Consider the following 27,381-nt stretch of genomic DNA (forward strand, 5'->3'; position numbering starts at 1 on the left):
TGGATCATTTGCTGCAAAGGCCTTTGTGGGGAGTGGTCACAAACTTCAATGGGTCTGAGGATACAGTGGCAGGGAGGTATCAATGTCAGTTTTATAATCTGATGCTTTCATTGGGTTATACAGGAAGTACTTGGGGATGGTGGAGCACAGTTCAGGAGAGAAGTGCTTTGTAACGTACTTACAACTTTTCCCTTCACACATATATTAAGGAAATCAAGTAGATCACAAACTCAACTTCTATAAAGGGGCAGAGGTGAAAAGAGGAAGAAAGTTTACTCAATGGAAAGAAAAACTTTAAAGCACTCAGATAACGCAGAGGTACAATCTGTCACCTCAGAAAGCTCCAGAACGGCTGCAGCTCTGGAGCGGGCGGGGCTTCTTCCTCCTCCATGATGCCCTCCTGCGCCCCCGCAGCTCCCGTGCACCCATTGGTGCTTGCAGACAGGCTCTGTGCCTCCTGTGGCCACCTCCACCACCTCCGAATGGCAGGGAGTCGGGCAGCACCACGCGCCACCTGCAGACTCCTGGAAGCCCTCATGCTTGAAGGCTCTAGCACTCAAGTCAAGGTTGTGTGCACGTGCGTGCTTAGTCGCTCAGTCGTGTCTGACTCTCGAAGCCCCATGGACTGTAGTCCTCCAGCTCCTCTGTCCACGGGTCTTTTCAGGCAAGAATGCTGGACTGAGTTGCCATTACTTCGCCTCAAACAACTCCAGGCATCACTGTGGGTGATAAATCGCCCCAATTCATTCCCTCCCCTTCCCTCAGGGTTCTTGCCTTGCAGCCCTCCTAGCTACCACTCCTAGACTGGTCCCCTAAAGCTTTACATGACCAATGACTGCAATCCTTTGGTAACTTACATTTCAATCAACACCCTCTCTCATGCCCCAGCCTTGCTTTCCAGTTCATTCTAAGACCAGCACTTCAGCAATCCTTTGATACCGCCCTCTAAGGAGGAGAGTCCCCGAATCCTACTCTTCTCAGCCCTCTGCTTCCTCTCAAGTCCTCACTTCCCTCCCCAACTTTTACTTAAACTCTATGGTCCAGTGCCATCGGTACCCCTTTCTCAGTGCTGCCGAGCAGTCACACTGCTGCTGCTGCTGCTGCTAAGTCACTTCAGTCGTGTCCGACCCTGTGCGACCCCATAGACGGCAGCCCACCAGGCTCCCCCGTCCCTGGGATTCTCCAGGCAAGAACACTGGAGTGGGTTGCCATTTCCTTCTCCAATGCATGAAAGTGAAAAGTGAAAGTGAAGTCGCTCAGCCATGCCCGACTGGTAGCAACCCGATGGACTGCAGCCTACTAGGCTCCTCCATCCATGGTATTGTCCAGGCAAGAGTTCTGGAGTGGGGTGCCATTGCCTTCTCCAAGCAGTCACACTACATTTTCAGAATTCATTCTCTCTCCACCTTCCCAGATGACTATTTCATATATTTCTTCCTCTCCCTCAGTCTCAACCAAGAAGTTTGGTTCTTCTTTCACAAAAAGATATAAGCTCCACTAGGGCATCTACCCACGGACACCCCCTGGACAAGTTCCCCATTTCTCTGACCCCCTTTCTGGCAAACGCCTCAAACGATTCTCTGCGTTTAATGTCCCTGCTTCACCTCCCTCCTTTCTCTCTTTAGCCCATTTCATGACAGCTGATCTTCAGGAGGCCCCCACCCTGACTCTCACCGCGTGGCTTTCATATCCTCGTGTTCACCTCCCACAAAGTCCTGGGGGGATCTTTGTGACACAGCAGAGGTAACAGACTGCAACCTATTGAGACCATGAGCCAGAGGTAAGCTGCTAAGCAACTTCCGGATTCCAGATCCAAAGAAACTGTGAGATAACGTTTGTTGTTTTAAACTAAGTTTGGGGGTAAATTCTTATATGATAATTAATCCACACTTAACTAGACTTTGGCCAAGTAACTGCTCTTATCAAGACCAAAGAATGACCTCCACTTTGCTAAAAGGAATGCTCAGTTCTTAGAGCTCATCTTGGTTGACTTACAATCAGCCTCTCATCAGTGACATACTCTCTTCTTCCTGAAGGCATCCTGGATGTCCCACTTTCCTGGTTTTGCTCCTACCTCATCGGCCATGCCCTTTAATTCATTTTTTTTTTTTTTTTTTTTTGCTGTTGTTTTCTTATTCAAGAAGCATAACCTCACGTATAAGGACAGACTGTGGTTGAAATTCAGGCTCTGCCACTTACTAGCCCTAATTCAATCGTTACTAATCTTTTACGCCTACATCCGATCTTCAGTAAATCCTACTAGCTCTGCCAACAAACTACGCACATCCAGCACTACTGAGTGAGAGTGACAGTTTGAACTGAAACAACCCCACTGTCAGGAGTGCCCTGAGTGGGATTCTAAAGTACAGAAAAAGAAACTGTACACAGAATAAATTATCCTAAACTGCTTTGGAGTGACAGTAATTAACCTTCTGTGAGGGTCACCTCTGTCCTCAATTAACATCAACATTTAGAGCTTTCAAAAAGATGTACCAATGATTTACAAAATAAACTCTTTAAATTTTATCCTCAAATCAGGAGCCAAGGGCAAAAGGCAGCACAATCCCACTCATTTATTCATTCATCCAGTCAACAAGTATTTACTGAATACCTATTACAACAGCTATTATTATAATCCATTAGTCATCACATAATACTTTCTAGGTGTTAGAGATAAACAGTAAAATTAAAGAGATAAGAACCTCTGACCTTTTGGAGCTCACATCCTAATGGGAAGGGAGACAGAGAATAAAATAGTAAATAAGAAGAATGACACAGTGTGTTTGAAGGCAGGTGAGAAAGACAGCGGTTTTAAACAGAGAAGCCAGGCAACACTTAATGGAGAAGCTGACCTCTCAGCAAGGAACAGAACACACTCCCATATACTCTCCCCGCCATGGGCCCCCTTCACCTGAGAAGTCTGGAAGCTTGTTTCCTGGAGAGGGTGAAACAGAGCCCTCTGAATGGGCGATCACCTGGCAAAGCAGAGAGCACCAAGGTATGAGCAGAGGGATCCTGACCCTGGATGCAGAAGTTCGCAGAGCTCTTCCTCCTTGGGTACCCAGAAGGCTGGCAGTTAGATTCTTCCTCTCTAGGAAGGAAACAGGCTAGCCTTCTCTGGCATCTGAGGAACTGTGATGAGTCTAAGATCTAACCCTACTTGCAAACCAATAAGGTAGCTGGCCACAGTGTCATGGTGCTGGCAGGAGACACGGGATTCCTGGGCCAGAGATACACAGCAACAGCCTGAGTTTCAAGTTCACCTCCGTTCCCCATGTTCTCACCCCCCGGGAACATGGGGGTGACAAAGGTCAATACTATTCATGCAGTGTGGTTCTGGTCACAGTTGAGGAACTCTAAGCTTAGGAAACCTCAATCTTTTTTAAGGGGCTATAAGAAAAACCCATGTAAACTTTGAACTGGAGCCAGACCTTATCTCTCAGTGTGTGTGTCTGTCAGCTGCTCAGTCATGTCTGACTCCTTGTGACTCTATGGACTGTTGCCCGCTGGCCTTCCCTGTTCATGCCAGGCCAGAATACTGGAGTGGGTAGCCATTCCCTTCTCCAGGGGATCACCCTGACCCAGAGCTCAAACCCTTGCGTTGCAGGGGTCTCCTGCATTGCAGGCAAATTCTTCACCATCTGAGCCACTATCCATACCTCCCAAAGCTCTTTACTACAGCAACATCTTTAAAAAGATGATTTGGAGCAAAAGCCTTTCAGTCTCTGCTCACAAGATGTACAGAAACTGGGAAACCATGGATTACTTTCAACAACTTACAAGGTAAAATCTGATTTTCCACAACCCTTGACATGGGGAATCTGACAAGTCAGTATATCTATAATAGATGTATTATGCAAATTTATTTTATTAGATAAGATCTATAGATGCTGACTTCAAAGATTCCTTAGCAATCAGCTCACCAACATCACCCCACTATGAAGCTCAAAGACACAAGTCCCAGGTATGCTTTTCCAATCAGCTTCCTTGTCTCCTCCTGCAGACACCTGAGGACAATCAGACATCTGAAGAATGCTTCCAACATGCAAGTTAGAAACCAAAGCAGAGAGAAAAGCAAGTTGTAGAGAGAAATTTTAAAAAACTATCACTGTTGTTCTTAGAGAAAAGACATTGCATTGATGAAATAAGAAAATACTACTATAACTGGTGGTGAGAGAGGGATGGATTGGGAGGTTGGGGTTAGCAGATGCAAACTACTGTATATAGGATGCATAAACAACCAGGTCCTACTGTATAGCACAGGGAACTATATCCACTATCCTGTGATAAACCATAATGGAAAAGAACATGAGAAAGAATGCATATAAATACATATATATGTACGTGTGTATATGTATCAGCTTGCTGTACAGTAAAAACACGTTGAAATCAACTATATTTCAATACAATAAATTTTTAATAAGAAAAATGTTTCTACAACAAAGAAATAGTCACAGAACAAAAGAGCATTTGAGTTTCAAAAGAAAATAATGGGGTGAGGCAGAGCAAGGGAAGAAGGGAAATAGAAAGAGAAAGGGAGAAAGAGAAAAGCAAAAAGCTCAAAAAGGTGGTTAAAGTTGAATAAAAAAAACCTGTTAAATACAACAAAAAGACAGAAATGGAAAAAGAGTGAGAGGAAAAATACTAAAAACTATGAGAACCAGTGAAGGTGATCAACCATCTAAATGAAAGAAGTTCCATAAAGAAAGAACACAGAAAACAGGTCGGAGAAAATAACGAACAGAACATTTCTCCGAACTGAAGTTCATGTGCTTCTGGGAGGAAAAGGCCCAGTGAGCCTCAGAGACCACAGGGGCATCATCATGTGCGCTAGGGCCGCAGAAAGAGAGAGAGGAGTCCACAGGATTCTTGACAGGGGAAAAGATCACATCCCTTGACCAGCAACTAGAGCTTTGGGGCTCTCAACAGTCAAGCTGCAACCCCAAAAGACAAGGGGCCAACATTTCCAAAATTCTGAAGGAAAGAGAATTCCTTTCCAACCTAGAATTCTATGCTCAGCTAAACACATGTAAGGGTAGAATAAAGACATTTTAGAGATTAAGTGTTTCAGTCTTTATGTCTGAAAAAAAAGTATGCCACAATTCCCAACAATATGTTGGAGAACAGGCTCCACCAAAATGAGACACAAGACCAAGAGAAAAAACAGATGGAAGGAAGAAGACTAACGCACAAGGGAGGCTGAGGGAGCGGCAGGAAGAGGGTGAGGACACTTCCAAAGAGGCCCTCTGTCTTAGACAGAGGTGATGCACCAAGATTGGATCAGTGTGCTCAGAACAGACAGCTATGTTGAGGTCTACCATCTTAAAGACTTTTGCTGCCATGGTGCCTTTTTTTTTTAACCCAAGGACAAATTAAAAGCTTGGCCAGATTCCTCTCAGCACTAGCTGTGTTCGTGGATATACTCAGGACATTTCTGCCCTGTGAGAGCCTAGATCACACAAGGGCAGTCTCTGCACCTCACAGAGGCTTTCCGCTTGGCCTTCCCCCTAAGAGTTGCAGGAAGGAAGGCTGAGTGCTAAGTGCAGACGCACACCAGCCCATTTCATGCATTGTACATCCAGCACTCCATCACACAACCGCCTTGGCGGGAGCCCTGGATGTGTGGCTCTGTGCTTCACACAGCTCAGTCCTGGCCTTGCCTACTAACTCCCCTAGAGGTATCCTCAGGCCCCTCAGCACGCAGAAGCGCACCACAGCCAGGGACAACTTGGCTTTCTCATGGATGCTTTTTGCAAAGCGCAGTGTGACTGCAGCATCCCTTACACCAGATTACTTAGTTCTTCCAAACTCAACCAGACCCGTCCATGGCAGACACTCGTAGGTCATGAAAGTGTAAACAAAACAAAAGAATGATTAACACAAAAGTCAGGAGAAGTGTTCAGGATGCCTTTATGGTACTAGTAATATTCCATTTCTTAAATGAAGGGTTAGGTACCTGGGTGTATTTTTATCACTTAATAATGTTTTATATTAGCTTCAAAAATATCTGAACATTTCACAATAAAATTTTAAATGCTTATTGTAAAGGTACTCTATGTCATGCATTGTTCTAAGCTAAGTAGATCAAACCAAAAAACCACTCTCTTCACTCTCATCTAATTCTGTAAATTGCATTTCCACTAAGTTTTACAGAGAAGGAGAGAGCTATGGCATCTTATAAGATGATGATGAACTTGGTCAGTGGAGTCAGGAAAGGCTTTGGTGGCAATATAGCATTTGAGTTAAAATATCATTAAAAAGTTTGTCAAGATGGAAAAGAAGAAAATTTCAAGAGGAAGGAGCAGAAATTTCATGAAGGCAAGGTTGACAGTCAGCACTTGTGGAGAAATGAGAACTTGTGTGTACTGTTGGTGGGAATGTAAAATGGTATAGCTATTGTGGAAGCAGTATGGAGGTTCCTCAAAAAATTAAAAATAGAACCACCATATGGTCTAGCAATCCTACTTCTGGGTATTTATCCAAAAGAATAGAAGACATAAATATCTGCACTCTTATGTTCACTGAAGTATTGTTCACAGTACTCAAGAGGTGGAAACAACTGAAATGACCATCAACAGATGAATGGATAAAGAAAGTGAGATATAAGACGGAATATTTTCAGCTTTAAAAGAAAAAAAGGAAATCCTGTCATATGCTACCACACGGATGAACGATGAGGACTTATGCTAAGTGCATGTGACAGGTCAGACAAATACTGCCATGATTCTACTTACACAAGGGCTCTCAAATAGTCACTCATGGAAGCAGAAAGCAGAGTGGTTGAAAGGGGCTGGAAGCTGGGGGAGATGAGGAGTTTATGTTTCACCATGCTCAACTTACAGTTTCAGTCAAGCAACAATGTGCATGCAATTAGAAACACTTATTGAACACTGAAAAGTTTGTTACTAGAAGAGATTTCATGTTATGCACTTTTAAAAAAAAAAGTTTTAACCTACATTGTTGTTCAGTCACTCAGTCGTGTCCCACTCTTTGAGACCCCATGAACTGCAGCACAGTAGGCCTTCCTGTCCATCACCATCTCCCAGAACTTACTCAAACTCATGTCCATTGAGTTGGTGATGCCATCCAACCATCTCATCTCTGTCATCCCCTTCTCCCCCTGCCTTCAATCTTTCCCAGCATCAGGGCAATTTCTAATGAGTAGGCTCTTCGCATCAGGTACCCAAAGCATTGGAGTTTCAGCTTCCAATTCATTCCTTCCAATGAATATTAAGGACTGATTTCCTTTAGGATTGACTGGTTTGATTTCCATGAAGTCCAAGGGACTTTCAAGAGTCTTTTCAAACACCACAGCTCAAAAGTATCAGTTTTTCAGCACTCAACCTTCTTTATAGTCCAACTCTCACATCCATACATGACTACTGGAAAAACCATAGCTTTGACTAGACGGACCTTTGTTGGCAAAGTAATGACTCTGCTTTTAAATATGCTGTCTAGGTTTGTCATGGCTTTTCTTCAAAGGAGCAAGCATTTTTAATTTCATGGCTGTAGTCACCACCTGCAGTAATTTTGGAGTCCAAGAAAATAAAGTAATCTACGGCAATTTATTTAGACAAAAGCTATGCGATTTTGTCCTAAAGTAAAATGTTAGTCATTCAGTCGTGTCCAACTCTTTGCGACCCCACGGACTGTAGCCTGTCAGGCTCCCCAAGGTTAACATTAATTTCCTGACATTGTACCCTGGGCCTGGGGTGCCTGGCTGACCCGATTACAGACCTTTAATTTGTCCCTGTTTTCAGGCCCCCATCTCACTCTCCTTAGTCTGCTATTCCTGTCTACACTCTTGGGGGGGAAGTGTCCTGAAAAGGTCATTCAGCTCCCACTCTGCTTCCTGTCCTTCAAAACTCACTTCAATATTTTTCTTATTCCTTCTTGTACTTCTCTATTGTTATTACCAAGGAGTCTTGGAAACAAGAAAACCCAGATATACACTGTACTCAAGTTCATTGTCTTGAATCAGAAACTTTCCCTACTTTTCAATACTTATTTGATAATAACCTTTCTCCATGAGATTAGGAAGCACATAAACATTTTTCATTGCTCTAATTTGTGAGTGAGAACCATGTCTTACACCTAATAGGTACTCAGCAAGTATTTATTGAATAAATGAACTTTCATTGAACATCTTAATTTAGTGCTCTATCTCCTTGTTGAAATGATTCTATTTTCACTTTGCTTATCAGTCATCTAACCCCAAACATCAATCCTACACTTTGAAAGACTTTATTTCCATTAAATCATGACAATTCAGATTTTCTTCTTATCACCATCTTTGTGCATTTTCATTTCCTTTGTTTAAACAGTGAGCATTTGTATCCCTTATTTATTCTGTGAACAAGCGAGTGTTCATTCAACCATAATTTGCCTCTAAAACATCAGGAACTAAGAGATATGAACATAAATAAGAATACTGCTCTTGTTTTCAGAGTTCCCAATCTAATCTGGATAGAAACATTCAAGCAAATAATTGTAGTACAATGTGATAATCTCCTGACTCCCTCTTTCCGGAGACCAAAGCAAATGGTGCTGTAATTATCACTGTCTCTTCAACCAGGTAAAAAGACAGCAAATGGCAATGACAGAGGAAGCTGCTGAATCCAAGGAAAGAATGTGGAAGCTTGTGTGCCAAATGGGCTCAAGTTTCACAATCTATGCAGAGCCTATTGCAAGATTTAACTTCATGGTGTTTTCCTTTCACAGTTGTTTCTTTTCACAATTATTTGATTACTGGTAACATTAATGGATTAATGACATAATATGAGTTGCCTCCAGCTGTATATTTCTTTAAACTTCCCTCATTTTAAAAAGCATTTTTATTGAATGATTCTGTTTGTTTGTATTAGAATTCCATTTATGAACTGGAAAAATTTATAAGATGCTAAGAGCTGAAAGAGATCTGTAGAAAGTGCTATGACAACAGGGCCTAGTGTCACTGCTTACAGGAGTCATTTACAGGCTAATAAAGGAGACGAAGAGGAGGAGGAAGGTGCACAGAATACAAGGGAGGTGAAACCCAGCAAATTTGTTCCAGCGAATCTAAAGGGACAATGGCAGGAAACAAAAGTCAGACACGTAGGATGGGGTCAAGTCATGACAACCTTTACAATTCAGCAAAACTGTCACAATATTTCAGTGACTCTCAAAGGAAGGCTCTGAAAGGTTGGTGGGTAGGCAGAGCTTAAGGAGACAACTAACAGGGGAGAGAGAGATGGTTCTTGTAGCAGCATTCCAAAATGCTGATGCTTTATTACAAGCCCCCAAGGCAAAGCACTGGGCCAACCCTTCCTTACTTTGATAACTAGCCCTCACTTCCAGACTTCCTTTTTTTTTCTTGACATTAATTTTTTTAACCACTATAAAAACACTGGGTGGTAGTAGGTAGGAAGAAGAATGCAATATATATACACACAAAGAATCTTATCCAGAAGAGATGGCCTTAGAAAAACACTGGTCAAATACTAATAGCTGAAAATTTCCTTTTGTTAAGCCAGATTGATTTCTTATTAGTTCAAATGTTTATCTAGTTGTGAAGCTGCTATCAAATTGGAGAATATTCTTTTTTGGTAATAAGACTCCCTGCGTGTTACTGCTTGAATTTTGTACAATTTCCCTTTCTTTCCCCTCAAAAATAGCAGTCATACAGAAGAACTAAATTGATTTTTTCCCAAAAAGAATGCCAAAATGGCCAACAGTCATGGAAAAAGATGTTCAACATGGTTAATGATCAGGGAAATGAAAATCAAACCCACAGTGCCCATTAACAGATGAAAGGATAAAGAAGATGTGGTGGACATATACACAATGCAATGTTATTAAGCCACAAGAAAGGAGGATATCCTGTCATTTGCAACAACATGGATGGACCTTGAGCCCATTATGCTAAGTGAAATAAGTTGAGGGTAAAAATGAGTAGTAAATAAGCCATACAGATCTACTACACAATGTAATGAATAAAGACAATACTGTATTGTAATTATGTAACGTGATAGATGTTATTACAATGGCAATCACACAATACAATATATAAATGTATCAAAGTAACTTGTACACAATGTTAAACTTGCATGTTATATTTATTCAATAAAAATGTTAAATTTATTCAATAAAAAGAAAAATAACTTACTTTTAATTACTTCTTATTTTTTATTACTTCTCACTATAGCTACTAGATACCATCTATAGAGCACTTACTATGTGCCAGGCACTGTGTTCTACATATATTGTTGTTAATCCTTCAGGCAATCTTACAGGGCAGGGGTTAATTTCCATGTTATAGATACCAAGGCTCTGATAACATAAATAATTCGTCCAGGAAGTAAATGTCACTGCTGTTTGCTCCACAGGCTATGCCTGGTCTCTATGATGCACTGAAAAACTAGTTCAAACACATATGTGCAGTTAACTCTTATGCTTACTACAGAACACCCATGCTAGCAGGGAAAAGGGGTCTCACTGGGGAAGAAAAGACCCAAAGATGGTTCTAAAGAGAGCAAAACCATGTCAAGCAGCTCCACGGTGCACAAGCAAGGCTGGCCCTTACACGCGGCACAGGTAAAGGCAGGAAAATGGCCCCAGCCTCCTCTTCATTCAGGGACTGTCTCTCCCAACATCAACAGGTGCTGAGATCCTAGAGTTTACCTCTTTCAGTTTTTTAACATCTAGGGCAGCTAAAACAGAAAAAGAAGCAGGACAAAGGCACCCAATATTCACAGAGCACCACACTGGGCCTCTCTACTGAATTTTCTCATTTAACTTTCAAAAACAAACTGTAAGACAGGGATTATTTCCATTTCACTAATTAGGAAAGGCTCAGAGAAACTAAATAATCTGCTTAAAACTATACAGCTAGTAAATGGCAGAGTAAGACTTGAAACTAGTTACGTCTAAATTCAAATACTCTCTGCACATAAAGCTGGTTTTATATGAATAGAAATGGAAGCCCAAGGACCCAGATTTCCTTTGTAAGTCACAGAGTCTAGGGTCTTTTCTGAGGTCTCTTCCTTCCTTGAGTTTTCCCTTCTTGACTTTGGTCATTCTGGTTCATACTTCTTATCCAAGAAATGGTTAATTGATTCTTTTTTAATTAGATTTACTTATTAACATGAGATATGCTATACTGCATAATAGAAAATATAAAAATCATAGGAAAACATCAAATTAATTTTAATGGAAGTTTCAGCTCTTCGCAATATTATATACTTTACAAACTGCATTCTAGACAGCTTCTTACTTTCTTGTATTAATAGAAGTCCATTAATAATACCCGACATGTATATGGTCCGTCACAGTTTGCTATGAACTTTCACTTATTGTAAAGCAGGTTAACATTTTGAAGATGAGAAACCAAAACTTGCAAGAGGTTGAGTTTTCCAAGGTAACATAAAAGGAAGCTGGCATCCTGATTCCACATAACTACTTTCTTAACCACAACAAAGCTACATCTCTGACTCCAAAACAGAACTATATAGCTATCTCGATGTCACATGTGACATGATCAATACCAAAACAGGAACTAGATTTGCCTTGTGTTGCCGGAAACTCTTCTTCTTTATGTTGGAAGCTCATTTCAATTTTATAAACCCTTTCCCTCTTGTGTTACCATAAAAATGCAAATGTTGTTTACTTGTTTTTAACATTTGGAATAAACCCATAGACAAAATATACAAGATTTAACTACAGCTCCAAATCTGAATATGAATGTTAGCAATCTTAATAATGTAAAACAAAGGATATATCTAACAGGCTGAGAAGTTGAGAGAAAAAGAAAATTTGAAAAAAAGAGGTAAGATTATGTATATCTTTACTTTTCAAAATGAGAGATCTGTCATATTTAGCTTTAAATGTATCATATCAAGTTCCAGTGATGATCAATGAGAGATGTGGGATTAATGGTATCTCTTAAAAAGCAGGAGGAGAGGAAGTGGTGTGAGAATTGTCATTTATCATCACTGGATGTGGAATGTCCATGGAGAGGAAACCATTAGGACTAGAGAAACAGTTAAAAGTGGATGCATCTAGAGAAGGAGCTATGTTTTTCACTACTAATCTTTCTGGATTAATGGATCTTTAACTATTTGCATATATTATTTACAAAAAGTTTTTTGTTTTTCAGAGAAAAGGGATGAGTATCAAACAGCAAATAAAACAGTATATATTTCTTTATAAAAAACACTATCACTATTAGAAATGGCTAGTTGTTACTCAACTTTTTATCGAAATTGTACACAGTTCTCTAACCTTTCAAGCTGGGGCCAGATTCCATGAACCAGCAATGTCCTCTCTGTTGTAGAAATCTCTGAATGCACTGTTATTATTCCATTTCCAACAGCCCATAAATGCACATTGTCTTTCATGACTGATGTTACTACAGATGACAGCTATGTGCTGACCCAAACCTCTCCCTGTCAGCACAATCTCATGCTGGAAATAATTTAAATATGTTGCAATAAAATTTCCAACCCATCTAACCTGCCCTACTGCAACTCACAGACAAAATCATTTTTTCTCATCTTTCCAAAAGTTCTCCAGAAATATACATAAGGTGTAGCATACGGTAAAATATAAACCTGGAAAGAAATAGTCTTGAGATAAAAGCACAAATTTAAATTAGAAGAAAAATAGGACATGTTAATAAAAAGTACAGAGAAATGTCAAGCCCTTGGAAGAAAAAGTCAACTACTAAGGAACAGAAGTGAAAAGAGACTTAACATAAAGATATTTATGTTGTTCCCAAAGATGACTCTAGAAGTCAGTGGTATATATTTATTAAAAGAAAGTCAGTCAAATACATAGGAGTAATTTCTGAAGGCAAAAAACTTTTGAAAGGATACATTTTCCTAACAAATTTACTAAAATTAAAAAGGTAACAAAAAAAGGTACATACATTTCAAGGACTCTTAATGATTTTAAAATGGAACAAATCTTGGAGGAAGAAGGATAGAAAGAAAAAGAACCTCTTGGACTGGAATAAACTGGCTGCCTGCTATGCTCTTTGCTTGTCAGACTGTTGGTGAGGAAACTCACCTGAACATGAGAACATAATACTTCATCTACTATAGCTGTAAGCCTCTAATAAGTCACCACACTGCATCAACCATTATTACCTGTAATTTTCATATTAACTTAAACATTCCACATAATAGGCTATTCTGAGGTAGCATGGCAGGAAATACAATTGGAATGACAGATTTGTATCACCATGGAGGTTTCAGAGGATGGTTCAGAAGCTGTGGAACATGACACACACATGACAGGTAACCATTTCTGGTATTGGGCAGGAAAAGCAGCATATCTCACAACGCATTCAGGGCTACTTTATTAGTAAATGTCGACACCTTTGTGTACCATAAAGAACAAAAATGTGACATTTCAAACTAGAGTTAAAGAAAATACACCAATAAAACACTTGGAATAAAAAAGATCTTGTGTAATCATATTAGTTTCTACATTTCAGGCATGAGAGACAGCAGCTGGCTATTTTTTTTTTAAGTGAGAAAAAAGTGTGAAAAAATGTTTACATATTTTTTTCCTGCTGTCAAAAATCTAGTTCCTGTGTTTGCCATTTTAGCTGCTATAATTTAATTAAAAGTATACAGCAGAGGAGCCTGGAAGGCTACATGGGGTTGCAAAGAGTCAGACATGACTGAGTGACTAACACTTTCACTCTTTCATACAATCTCTTAAAAATTTCTGGTATAATGTTTTATTTATACATATGTAATGCTTTCTCTATAGGTTAAAATTACATATCATGGATGTCTACTGTTTTCCAAATCCAGGTGACTCTCATAAAAACTGGTGTCTACTATAAACAATTTATTTTTAAGATACTTTCTTTTGAAAACTAGCAAGCTATCAGGTCATTGACATCTCACAGTCAATAATATATAGTTGACTGTCTCAGAAACTTGAAACTGAATGGGTAACAACAATGACTAAATCTGGACTTATAACTAATAAAAACCAAAATAACAGTGCCTAGCAAAAGGCACTTAGAAAGAAGGCTCATTTAGGTATTTCTGAAACACAAATTTTCACAATGTCAAAATAATACTACTCTGCAAAAAATATTAATTACTTGTAATATTTCTGTCATACCAATGACCTGGCAAGGTCTCAAACAACATAACCTTACACCTCAAGAAACTAGAAAAAGAACAACAAAGCCCAAAGTTAGCAGAAGGAAGGGAATAACCAAGATCAGAGTAGAAGTAAATGAAATAGAGGTAAGAAAGACAACAGAAAAGATGAATGAAACTGGGTTTTTTTTGAAAAATAAACAAAATTGACAAATCTATAAAAAAAGAGATGACTCAAATAAAGTTATAATGAAACAGGAGACATTACAACAAATATCACAGAACTACAAGGAATAAAAGACTATGATGAACAATAACCCCAACAAATTAGATAACTTAGAAGAAATGGATAAATTCCTAGAGACGTACCTTATCAAGACTGAGTGATAAAAAAAAAAGAAAATCTGCACAGACCAGTAATGAGTAAGGTAACTGAATCACTAATAAATCTCCCAACAAAATAATAGTCCAGGATCAGAAGTCTTCATAGGTGAAATCTACCAAACATATAAAGAAGAATTAATACTAATCCTTCTCAAGCTCCTTCAAAAACTGACTAGCAAGAAACACTTTCAAACTAATTTACAAGGCTAGTACCACCCTGATACAGAAGCCAGACAAAGAAACTTAGGAAAAGAAAATTACAGGAAAAGAATCTGAAAAAGAATAGATATACACAGATGTTTTGGCAACCCATTCTAGTATTCTTGCCTGGAGAATCCCCACGGACAGAGGAGCCTAGAGGGTGGTAGTCCATGGGATTGCAAAGAGTTGGACTAAGTACAGCACATACATATATGTTTAACTGAAAGGTAACTGAAAGGTAAGTCAGGTCCCTGTTACTTTATTTGGTCAGAAATCCAAGTGGAAGAGAGTTATATTCTCTTGGGACTCAACATGTATTTCATAAAGACACCCTTATGGCAGAAAGTGAAGAGGAACTAAAAAGCTTCATGATGAAAGTGAAAGAAGAGAGTGAAAGAGTTGGCTAAAAGATCAACATTCAGAAAACTAAGATCATGGCATCTGGTCCCATTACTTCTTGGGAAATAGATGGGGAAACAGGGGAAACAGTGTCAGGCTTTATTTTTGGGGGCTTCAAAATCACTGCAGATGGTGACTGCAGCCATGAAATTAAAAGACGCTTACTCCTTGGATGGAAAGTTATGACCAACCTAGACAGGATATTAAAAAGCAGAGATATTACTTTGCCAACAAAGGTGCGTCTGGTCAAGGCTATGGTTTTACCAGTGGTCATGTATGGATGTGAGAGTTGGACTGTGAAGAAAGCTGAGCGCCGAAGCACTGATGCTTTTGAACTGTGGTGTTGGAGAAGACTCTTAAGAGTCCCTTGGACTGCAAGGAGATCCAACCAGTCCATCCTAAAGGAGATTAGTCCTGGGTGTTCATTGGAAGGACTGATGCTGAAGCTGAAACTCCAGTACTTTGGCCACCTTATGCAAAGAGTTGACTCATTGGAAAAGACCCTGATGCTGAGAGGGGTTGGGGGCAGGAGGAGAAGGGGACGACAGAGAATGAGATGGCTGGATGGTATCACCAACTCGATGGACATGAGTTTGAGTAAACTCTGGGAGTTGGTGATGAACAGGGAGGCCTGGTGTGCTGGGATTCATGGAGTCGCAAAGAGTCAGACACGACGGAGCAACTGAACTAAAGAGAATATGTCATTCACTGCTACAGGAAATGACCAGAGTACCACACCTGAAGCCTTAAAGGTCAAGCCCTGAGCCTTTGGAGTTGGAGTACTGACTCCAAGATCCCAGACTACCAGAGAACTAACCCTAGGGAGTATCAAATAGTGACAACTCACACAAAGGAAAACACTAGAATACTAGACCTGGCATCACCCAACCACCAATAGCACCTCATGCAGGATGTCTCATATAAACAACAAACAAAACAAAAATACAAACCCAATCATCAGCAGACAGGATTACCACCTCACTCAGCCTTGCCCATCAGAGGAAAACAAACAAACAAAAACTCAGCACAAATCTCACTCTATAAGAAGCTTACACAAACCACTGGACCAACCTTAGAGGGCAGAAACCAAAAGGAAGAAAGAATTCAACCTTGAAGCCTGGGAAAGAAGACCTCAAACACAGTAAGTTAAAAAAAAATAATGAAAGGCAGAGAAATACTACACCAATGAAGGAACAAACCAGAAACACAGAAGTCCAAATAAATGAAGAGGAAATAGGCAAACTACCTGGAAAAGAACTCAGAATAATGATAGTAAAGATAATCAAAAACCTTGAAGGCAAAATGAAGAAAATGAAAAAATCAATTAACAAAGACCTAGAAGAATTAAAGAATAAACATGCAGGGACAAACAACACAAATACTGAAGTTAAAAATACTCTAGAAGGAATCAATAGCAGAATATCTGAAGCAGAAGAACGAATCAGTGAGCTGGAAGATAAAATGGTGGAAATAACTTCGGAAGAGCAGAAGAAAGTGAAAAAAATGACAAGAGCTGAGGATAGTCTCAGAGACCTCTGGGCCCATATCAACCACACCAACATTTGAATTATAGGGGTCCCAGAAGAAGAGAAAATTTTTGAAGAGATTATAGATGAAAATTTCCCCAACGTGGAAAAGGAAATAGTCAATCAAGTCCAAGAGGCATGAAGAGTCCCATACAGGATAAACCCAAGGAGAAACATCCAAGACACATACTAATCAAATGAACAAAGACTAAACACAAAGAAAGAATATTAAAAGCAGCAAGGGAGAAGTGACAAATAACATACAAGGGAAATCCCATACGTTTAACAGCTAATCTTTCAGCAGAAACTCTGAAAGTCAGAAGGGAATGGCATGAAAAACTTAAAGTACCAGAAGGGAAAAATCTACAAATGACATGACTGTAACTGGCAAGGACCTCGTTCAAAATTGATGGAAAAATCAAAGGCTTTTGAGACAAGCAAAAGTTAAGAGAATTCAGTACCACCAAACTAGCTTTACAACAAATGTTAAATGGACTTATATGGTCAAGAAATGTAACAGAAGAAAAAAGATCTACAAAATCAACCCCAAACAATTAAGAAAATAGCAATAGGAACATATATATCAATAATTACTTTAAATGTAAATGAATTAAATGCTCCAACCAAAGATACAGACTGGCTGAAAGTGAAAGTTGCTCAGTCGTGTCCAACTCTTTGCGACTCCATGGACTATACAGTTCATGGAATTCTCCAGGCCAGAATACTTGAGTGGGTAGCCTTTCCCTTCTCCAGGGGATCTACCCAACCCAGGGATTGAACCCAGGTCTCCTGCATTGCAGGCAGAATCTTTACCAGCTGAGCTACAAGGGAAGCCACAAACTGGCTGAATGGATACAAAAACAAGACCCATATATATGCTGTCTACAAGAAATTCACTTTAGATCTCAGGGCACATATAGACTGAAACTGAGAGGATGGAAAAATATATTCCATGCAAATGGGAAGCAAAAGAAAGCTGGAGTAGCAATCCTCATATCACACAAAACAGACCTTAAAATAAAGAAGATTACCAGAGATAAGGAAGGACACTACATAATGATCTAGGGATCAATCCAAGAAGAAGACATAACAATTGTTAAATATCTATGCACCCAACATAGGAGTACCTCAATACATAAGACAAACATTAAGTGACATAAAAGGAGAAACTGACAGTAACAGAATAGTAGTAGAAGACTTTAACACCCCACTCACACCAATGGATAGATCATCAAAACAGAAAATTCATAAGGAAACACAAGTCTTAAATGACACGTTAGATGAGATGGATCTCATTGATATCTTCAGGGCATTTCATCCAAACGCAGAAGAATACACCTTCTGCTCAAATGCACATGGAACACTCTCCAGGAGAGACCACATCTTGGGTCACAAATCAAACCTCAGTAAATTTAAGAAAACTGAAATCATATCAGGCATCTTTTCTGACCACAATGCTATGAGACTAGATATCAATCACATGAAAAACACTGTAAGAAACACAAATGCATGGAGATTAAACAACACATTTCTAAATAACCAAAAGGTTACTGAAGACAACAAAAGGGAAATAAAAAAATTTCTAGAAACAAATGACAATGAAAACATAAAAACTCAAAACATTTGGGATGGAGCAACAGCAGTCCTAAGAGAGAAGTTTACAGCAATAAAATCTCACCTCAAGAAACAAGAAAAACATTGAATAGACAGCCTAACTACACCTAAAATAACTGGAAAAATAAGAACAAAAAAACCCTAAAATTAGTAGAAAGAAAGAAATCATAAAGATACAAACAGAAATTAATGAAAAAGAAATAAAAGAAACAATAGTAAAGATTAATAAAACTAAAATCTGGTTCTTAGATCACCAGCCCAGGTTGGATGCATGAGACAAGTGCTCAGGCCTGGTGCACTGGGAAGACCCAGAGGGATGGGGTGGAGAGGGAGGTGGGAGGGGGGACCGGGATGGGGAATACATGTAAATCCATGGCTAATTCATTTCAATGTATGACAAAAACCACTGCAATGTTGTAAAGTAATTAGCCTCCAACAAATAAAAATAAATGGAAGAAAAAAAAAAATAAATAAAAAAAATAAAATAAAATCTGGTTCTTTGAGAGGATGAACAAAATTGACAAACCTTTAGTCACACTCATCACAAAAAAATGAGAGAAGAATCAAATCAACAAAATTAGAAATGAAAAAAGAGAGGTTACAACAGACAATGCAGAAATACAAAGGATTCTAAGAGACTATAATGAACTACATGGTAATAAAATGGATAACCTAGAAGAAATGGACAGATTCTTAGAAAAGTTCAGTCTTCCAAGACTAAACCAGGAAGTATGAACAACCCAATTACAAGCACTGAAATTGAAGCTGTGATCAAAAATCTCCCAAAAAGCAAAAGCCCAGGACCAGATGGCTTCACAGGAGAATTCTATCAAACATTTAGAGAAGAGCAAATGCCTATCCTTCTAAAACTCTTTCAAAAAATCGCAGAGGAGGGAACACTTTCAAACTCATTCTACAAGGCCACCATCACCCTGATACCAAAACCAGACAAAGACAACACGAAAAAAGAAAACTTCAGGCCAATATCACTGATGAATTTACATGCAAAAATCCTCAACAAAATTCTAGCAAACAGAATTTGGCAACACATCAAAAAGCTCATACACCATGATCAAGTTGGGTTCATTCCAATAATGCAAGGATTCTTCAATATTCATGAATCAATCAATGTGATACACCATATTAACAAACTGAAAGATAAAAACCATATGATAATCTCAACAGATGCAGAAAAAGCCTTTGACAAAATTCAGCACCCATTTATGATTAAAACTCTTCAAAAAATGGGCATAGAAGGAACCTACCTCAACATAGTAAAGGCCATATATGATAAGCCTACAGCAAACATTCTCCTCAATGGTGAGAAACTGACAGCACTCCCCCTAAGATCAAGAACAAGACAAGGGTGTCCACACTCACCACAATTATTCAACATAATTGTGGAAGTCCTAGCTACAGCAATCAGAGAAGAAAAGGAAATAAAAGGAATCCTAATTGGAAAAGAAGTAAAGCTCTCACTGTTTGCAGATGACATGATACTAAACACAGAAAACCCTAAAGATCAGTTCAGTTCAGTTGCTCAGTCATGTCCGACTCTTTGAGACCCCATGAATCCCAGCACACCAGGCCTCCCTGTCCATCACCAACTCCCGGAGCCTACTCAAACTCATGTCCATCAAGTCAGTGATGCCATCCAGCCATCTCATCCTCTGTTGTCCCCTTCTCCTCCTGCCCCCAACCCCTCTCAGCATCAGGGTCTTTTCCAATAAGTCAACTCTTCGCATGAGGTGGCCAAAGTACTGGAGTTTCAGCTTCAGCATCAGTCCTTCCAATGAACACCCAGGACTGATCTCTTTTAGGATGGACTGGTTGGATCTCCTTGCAGTCCAAGGGACTCTCAAGAGTCTTCTCCAACACCGCAGTTCAAAAGCATCAATTCTTCAGCACTCAGCTTTCTTCATAGTCCAAGTCTCGCATCCATATATGACCACTAAAGATAGTATCAGAAAATTACTAGAGCTAACCAGCGAATTTAGCAAAGTCTCAGGATACAAAATCAATACACAGAAGCCACTTGCATTTCTATACACTAACAATGAAAAATCAGAAAGAGAAATTAAGGAATCAATCCCATTCACCATTACAACAAAAAGAATTAAATATCTAGGAATAAGCTTACCTAAGGAGACAAAAGAACTGTACATAGAAAAGTATAAGACACTGATGAAAGAAATTCAAAGACGATATAAACAGATGGAGAGATATTCCATGTTCCTGGGTAGGAAGAATCAATATTGTGAAAATGACTATACTACCAAATGCAATCTACAGATTCAATGAGATCCCTATCAAATTACCAATGGCATTTTTCACAGAAGAAGAACAAAAATTTCACAATTCATATGGAAACACAAAAGACCCCTAATAACCAAAGCAGTCTTGAGAAAGAAGAATGGAGCTGGAGGAATCAACCTTCCTGGCTTCAGATTATACTACAAAGCTACAGTCATCAAGACAGTATGGTACTGGCACAAAAACAGTAATATAGACCAATGGAACAAGACAGGAAGTCCAGAAATAAGCCCATGCACCTATGGGTACCTCATTTTTGACAAAGGAGGCAAGAATATACAACGGGGCAAAGACAGCCTCTTCTATAAGTGGTGCTAGGAAAATGGCACAGCTACATGGAAAAAGACGAAATTAGAACACTTCCTAACACCACACACAATGCTAACCTCAAAATGGATTAAAGAACTAAATTTAAGACCAGAAACTATAAAACTCTTACAGGAAAACATAGGCAGAACCCTCGATGACATAAATCAAAGCAGATTCTCTATGACCCATCTCCTAGAGTAATGAAAATAAAAACAAAAGTAAACAAGTGGGACCTGATTAAAGTTAAAAGCTTTTGCATAGCAAAGGAAACTATAAGCAAGGTGAAAATACAACCCTCAGAATGGGAGAAAATAATAGCAAGTGAAACAACTGACAAAGGATTAGTTTCCAAAATATACAAGCAGCTCATACAACCCAATACCACTAAAACAAACAACCCAATCAAAAAGTGGGAAAAAGACCTAAACAGACATTTCTCCAAAGAAGACATACAGATGACTAACAAACACATGAAATGCTCAACATCCCTCATTATTAGAGAAATGCAAATCAAAACTACAATGAGATATCACCTCCCACCAGTCAGAATGGCCATCATCAAAAAGTCTACAAATAATAAATACTGGAGAGGGTGTGGAAAGAAGGGAACCCTATTACACTGTTGCTGGGAGTATAAATTGATACAGCCACTATGGAAGATGGCATGTAGAATCCTTAAAAAACTAGGAATAAAACTACCATATGACTCAGCAAGCCCACTCCTAGGCATATATCCTGAGGAAACCAGGGTTGAATAAGACACATGTATCCCATTGTTTACTGCAGCACTATTTACAATAGCTAGAATGTGGAAGCAATCTAGATGCCTATCAATAGATGAATGGATAAAGAAGTTGTGGTATATGCGCACAATGGAGTATTACTCAGCCATAAAAAGTAACGCATTTGAGTCAGTTCTGATGAGGTAAAGTGAGTCAGAGTGAAGTGAGTCAGTAAGAGAAAGAGAAATATTGTATTCTAACACACATCTATGGAATCTAGAAAAACAGTTCTGAAGAATTTATTTACAGGACAGCAATGGAGAAAGAGACATAGAGAATAGACTTATGGACATGGGGAGAGGAGAGGAGAGGGTGAAATATATGGAAAGAGTAACAGAGAAACTTACAGTAACATATGTAAAATAGATAGCCAACGGGAATTTGCTGTATGGCTCAGGAAACTCAAACAGGGGCTCTGTATCAACCTAGAGGGGTGGGATGGGTAGGGAGATGGGAGCGAGGTTCAAAAGGATTGGGCTATATGTATACCTATGGCCGATTCATGTTGAGGTTTGAGGTTTGATAGAAAACAGCAAATTCTGTAAATCAATCATCCTTCAATACAAAAATTAAAAAAAGAATGCAGGAAAAACACAAAATCGGTGAATTTTTGTACAGTCATTTTAATACTGAAGATGGAAGAAAAAAGCAACATGTGTGCCATATTATGCTTATTTCAAGAAAGGTATAAATACAACTGAAATGCAAAAAAGATTTGTGCAGTGTATGGAAAAGGTGCTGTGACTGATCAAATGTGTCAAAATGGTTTGCAAAGCTCGTGCTGGAGATTTCTCACTGGACAATGCCCCACCATAGGTTAGAGCAGTTGAAATCGATATTGATCATTTTGAGCCACTGATTGAGAACAAATTAATGTTATACCACAGCCAACATACTCAAAATATCCAAATCAAGAAATGAAAGTCATTTGCACCAGCTCAGTTATGTTAGTCACTTTGATGTTTGGGTTCTACATAAGTTAAACAGAAAAAAACCTTCTTGACGGTATTTCTGCATGACATTCTCTACTTAAATGTAATGAAAATGTTCCATTTTTATTTTTAGTTTTTTGAAAATGTTCCATTTTTAAAACAAATTATGATGGTGATGAAAAGTGGATACTGTACAATAATCTGGGAAGAAGAGATTATGGGGCAAGCAAAATGAACCATCACCAACCATACCAAAGGCTGGTCTTCATCCAAATAATTGATTCCAACAAATACTGCTCCTAATTAGACCAACTGAAGGTAGTACTTGATGAAAGCATCCAGAATCAGTTAAGAGAAAACACACTCTCTTCCATCAAGATAATGCAACACTACATATTTCTTTAATAACCAAATACTATTACAGCTTGGCTGGGAAGTTCTGATTCATCCGCCATAATCACCAGACCTTGCACTCTGAATGTTCATTAATTGTGGTTTTTATGATATTCTCTTAATGGAAAAAAAATTCAATTCCCTGGAAGACTGTAAAAGGCACTTGGAACAGTTCTTTGCTCAAAGAGATAAAAAGTTTTGCGAAGATGGATTATGAAATTGCCTGAAAATTGGCAGAAGGTAGTGGAACAAAATGGTGAATACACTGTTCAACAAACAAAAAAATTTCTCTGTGAAAATGAAAAATGTGCCTTTTATTTTTACTTTAAAAATGAAAGGAAATTTTGACCAACCAATATCTAACGAACCAAATTCAAGAGCATATTAAAAGGATCATACACTATAATCAGTGGCATTTATCCCTGGGAAGCATTGATTTGACATATGCAAATCAATAAACATAAACCACATTAAGAAAATGATGATAAATGAAGGGTAACAGTCATATAATCATCTCAAAAGATGCAGAAAAATAATTTGACAACATTCAACATACTTTCATGACAAAAATTCAATCAATTAGGTACAGAAGGAATGTATCTCAATATAATAAAGGCCATTTATGACAAGCCAACAGCTATCATCCTTAATGGTAAAAAGTTGAAAGTGCTCCTTTCAACTCAGGAAAAAGACAAGGATGCTCACTTTCATCACTCCTTTCTGACATAGTACTGGAAGTCCTAACCACATACACACACAAAAAGGAAATTAAATGTATCCAAATAGGAAAGGAAGAAATAAAAGTGTCTGTCTGTACAGATGACATGATCTTATACACAGAAAACCCTAAAGATTCCACCAAAAAGCTGTTAGAACTAATCCATGAATTTGGTAAAGTTGCAGGACACAAAATCAACATACAAAAACCAATTGCATTTCTATACATTAACAATGAACTACTTGAAAAATCTCACTTATACTAGCATCAAAAGCAATAAAATACTTAGGTATAAATTTAACCAAAGGAGATGAAATACCTGTACATTAAAAACTGTAAGATAGTGAGGAAAGAAACTGAAGAAAACACAAATAAATGGAAAGATAACCTATGTTCTTAGATTAGAAGAATTAACATTGCTAAAATATCCATATTACCTGAAGTGATCTATAAATTCAATAAAATCGCTATCAAAATTCCAATGGCATTTTTCATAGAAATAGAAAAAATTATCCTAAAATTTGTATTAGACCACAAAAGTCCCTGAATAGCCAGAGCAATCTTAAGAGCAAAAGAACAAAGCTGGAGGCATCACACTTCTTAATTTCAAACTATATTGCATGGCTATAGTAACCAAAATAGTATGGTAGTAGTATAAAAACAGGCACATAGATCAATGGAAGGAAAAAAGAGAGCCCAGAAATCAGCCCACACACATATGATCAAATAATAACTGACAGGGTGCCAAGAACACATAATAAGAAAAAGAAAATCCCTTCAATAAATCATGCTGGGAAAATTGGATATACACATGCAAAAGAATAAAACTGGACTCCTATTATATATTACTCAGAAAAATTAACTCAAAATGGATTAAATTTTAAGACCTGAAACCACAAACTTCTAGAAGAAAACACAGGGAGAAAGCTCCTTTACCTTGGTCTTGAGTAATATTTATGTTTGACACCAAAGCAAAGGCAACAGACAGGTGGGATTACATAAAACTACAAGGCTTCTCACAGTGGAAGACACCACCAACAAAAGAAAAAGCAACCTACTGAATGGAATAAAATATCTGCCAATCATACATCTGATAGGGGATAACATCCAAAATCTATAAAGAACCAAGCAACTGACTAGCAAAAACAAACAATCTGATTTTAAAATGGGCAGAAGAAACGAACAGACATTTTTTTCCAAAGAACCCATGAAGCCCTGGTGGTCCAGTGGCTAAGACTCCTAATGGAGTCATGCTCCTAATGGAGGGGGGTCAAGTTTGATCCCTGGTCAGGGAACTAGATCCTACATTCCACAACTAAGAGTTCAAACCGTGCAATTAAAAGATCCCACATGCCGCAAGGAAGATTGAAGATCCTGCACACCACTAACCAAATCAATGAATAGGTAAGTAGAAACACTAAAAAGAAAGACATACAAATGGCCAACGGGTACATAAAATGGTGCTCAACATCACTAATCATCACAAATTATTGATTTTCAGGGAAATGTAAATCAAAAGCATAAAGAGCTATCTCTTCACACTTGTTAGATTGGTTATTTAAAAAACAAGTCCAGAGATAACAAATGTCATGATGTGAAAAGAGATGTTAGAATGTGAAAAGAGAACACTTGTGTGCACTGTTGGTGGGAAATGTGAACTGGTGCAGTTACTATAAAAAACAGTATGGAGGATCCGCAAAATATCAAAAACATAATTTCCACATGATCCAGCAATCCCACTCCCAGATATATATTTGGAAGAAATGAAATCAGTATCTCAAAGAAAGTTTTGCATGCACATTTTCATTGCAGCATTATTCACAACTGCCAAGATGTGGAAATAACCCAAAGTGTCTGTCAGTGGATGAATAGATAAAGAAAACGCAGTGTATATATTCACAATGGATATCACTCAGCCATAAAAAGATGGAAATCCTGTCATCTGCAGCAATATGGATGAACCTGGAGGGCATTATGCTATACAAAATAAGTCAGACAGAGAAAAGACAGATACTGGATGTTATCACTTACATGTGGAAACAAAACAAAATCAATTTTGGGGACTTTTCCTGATGATCCAGTGGTTAAACTCCTCATTCCCAATGCAGAGAGCTTGAGTTCAATCCCAGTTAAGAGAACTAGACCCTGCATGTGACAACTAAGACCCAGCACAGCTAGCTTAAAAAAAAAGTGAATTTCATAGAGACAGACAACCAAATGGTGGTTGCCAGGGGCTGGGGTGTGAGAGAAATTGTAAGATGTAGTTCAAAGGGTACAAACTTTTAGTTATAAGAAAAATAAGTTCTGAAGATCTCATGCACAGCATTGTGACTATAGCTAGTAATAAAGTACTGTATACTTAAAATTTGTTAAGAATAATCTTAAGCCTTCTTTACCACAAACACACAAAAAAACTATGTGAGGTGATAGATGTGCTAATTATCTAGATTATGGCAATTTTTTCACACTGTATCTGTATAACAAATCACATATTTATATGTATTATATAGTGTATATATGTATATATATAAAACAAACCATGTTGTACACTTTTAATATGTAAAATTGTTAATTATTCCTTGATAAAGCTGAAAAAATAAGCAAATAAAAAGTCCAGAAAAAAGAAGTCTTTCTAGCTTTTTTTTTCAACAGGCAACTTTAAGAAATACAATAGAGCAAGACATTTAGTTTACTAGATTAAGGAACTTCAAAAAGGGAGGAGCAATCCATCTTATAACACTAGTTGCTTTAACCTCTGTTTCCTAGAAAGGAGACTTACAAAAGACCTATTGACAATAAATATATACATTAACATGTAAAGTTCAACATTCAGAGGACTAAGATCATGGCATCTGGTCCCATTAATACATGGGAAATAGATGGGGAAACAGGGGAAACAGTGTCAGGCTTTATTTTTGGGGGCTCCAAAATCACTGCAGATGGTGACTGCAGCCATGAAATTAAAAGACGCTTACTCCTTGGAAGGAAAGTTATGACCAACCTAGATAGCATATTAAAAAGCAGAGACATTACTTTGCCAACAAAGGTCCGTCTAGTCAAGGCTATGGTTTTTACCAGTGGTCATGTTTGGATGTGAGAGCTGGACTGTGAAGAAAGCTGAGCGCCGAAGAACTGATGCTTTTGAACTGTGGTGTTGGAGAAGACTCTTGAGAGTCCCTTGGACTGCAAGGAGATCCAACCAGTCCATCCTAAAGGAGATCAATCCTGGGTGTTCACTGGAAGGACTGACGCTGAAGTTGAAACTTCAGTACTTTGGCCACCTCATGCGAAGAGGTGACTCATGGAAAAGACCCTGATGCTGGGAGGGATTGGGGGCAGGAGGAGACGGGAACAACAGAGGATGAGATGGCTGGATGGCATCACCGACTCAATGGACATAAGTTTGAGTAAACTCCAGGAGTTGGTGATAGACAGGGAGGCCTGGCATGTTGCAATTCATGGGGTCGCAAAGAGTCAGACATGACTGAGAGACTGAGCTGAACTGAACTGAACATGTACAAAAGGCCAAGAAAAAAATTTATTTTTTTCTTTTTAAAAGAAATATACATCTTTTTGGTCATAAGCAATATGAGCATTTTGACAGTCTTCAAAAACATATAAACTCTTCATCATGTAAAATACATTAAACTTTTAACATGAACCAGCATTTTAGTATTCACAGTATGCTAAGAAAGATAATCTTCAGCACAT

The 27,381-nt window shown here is 38.5% G+C and overlaps 1 protein-coding gene across 6 annotated transcripts in view; it reads right to left on the reverse strand.

Annotated features, from left to right (window-relative positions):
• Positions 1-27,381, reverse strand: part of FAM135A (family with sequence similarity 135 member A) — a 151,528-nt gene that overhangs the window by 81,447 nt on the left and 42,700 nt on the right. Inside the window, exon 1 of one of the 6 annotated variants that reach the window (XM_070450221.1) lies at positions 333-2,984. The exons of the other annotated variants lie outside the window; for them this stretch is intronic. The gene's annotated coding sequence lies outside the window, so the exon portion shown is untranslated. Of the gene's footprint in view, positions 1-332; positions 2,985-27,381 lie in introns of those variants that run through there. 6 annotated transcript variants of the gene reach the window in all.

This window comes from Odocoileus virginianus, chromosome 19 (genome assembly GCF_023699985.2).
Source record: "Odocoileus virginianus isolate 20LAN1187 ecotype Illinois chromosome 19, Ovbor_1.2, whole genome shotgun sequence".
In the NCBI taxonomy this organism is placed as follows: domain Eukaryota; kingdom Metazoa; phylum Chordata; class Mammalia; order Artiodactyla; family Cervidae; genus Odocoileus; species Odocoileus virginianus.